Below are 380 nucleotides of genomic sequence, written 5' to 3' on the forward strand. Positions count from 1 at the left end.
GGGCCTCAGGAATGCTAGGCAAGGCTCTACTACTGAGCTACATCCTCAGCCTTCGAAATGTGTTTCTTATAGATAGCATATTGCTTTTTAAGTCCAGTCTGATGGTCTCTATCTTTAAATTTGGAGATTTAGACCATTTATATTTAACGTGATTAGGATATGGTTAGGTTTAACTCTGACATCTTGTTACCCATTTTATATATTTGTCCTACCTATTCTTGTTTCCCTTTTCTTCTTTTTCTGCCTTTTTTGGTGAAACTAAATACTTTTTTAAAAAAAAATATGGAGCACTTCATGAATCTGTGTGTCACCCTTACACAGGTGTCATGCTAATCTGCTCTGTATCATTCTTTTCTAGCTAAGGTCTCTATTACCAGTGT

At 35.8% G+C, this 380-nt stretch overlaps 1 non-coding gene across 1 annotated transcript; it reads right to left on the minus strand.

Annotated features, from left to right (window-relative positions):
* Window positions 1-276: 276 nt before the first annotated feature.
* LOC120888731 (U6 spliceosomal RNA) lies at window positions 277-380 on the minus strand. The gene has a single exon (XR_005732424.1). It is a non-coding gene; the product is annotated as a U6 spliceosomal RNA (small nuclear RNA).

This window comes from Ictidomys tridecemlineatus, chromosome 6 (genome assembly GCF_052094955.1).
Source record: "Ictidomys tridecemlineatus isolate mIctTri1 chromosome 6, mIctTri1.hap1, whole genome shotgun sequence".
NCBI classification, from domain to species: Eukaryota; Metazoa; Chordata; class Mammalia; order Rodentia; family Sciuridae; genus Ictidomys; species Ictidomys tridecemlineatus.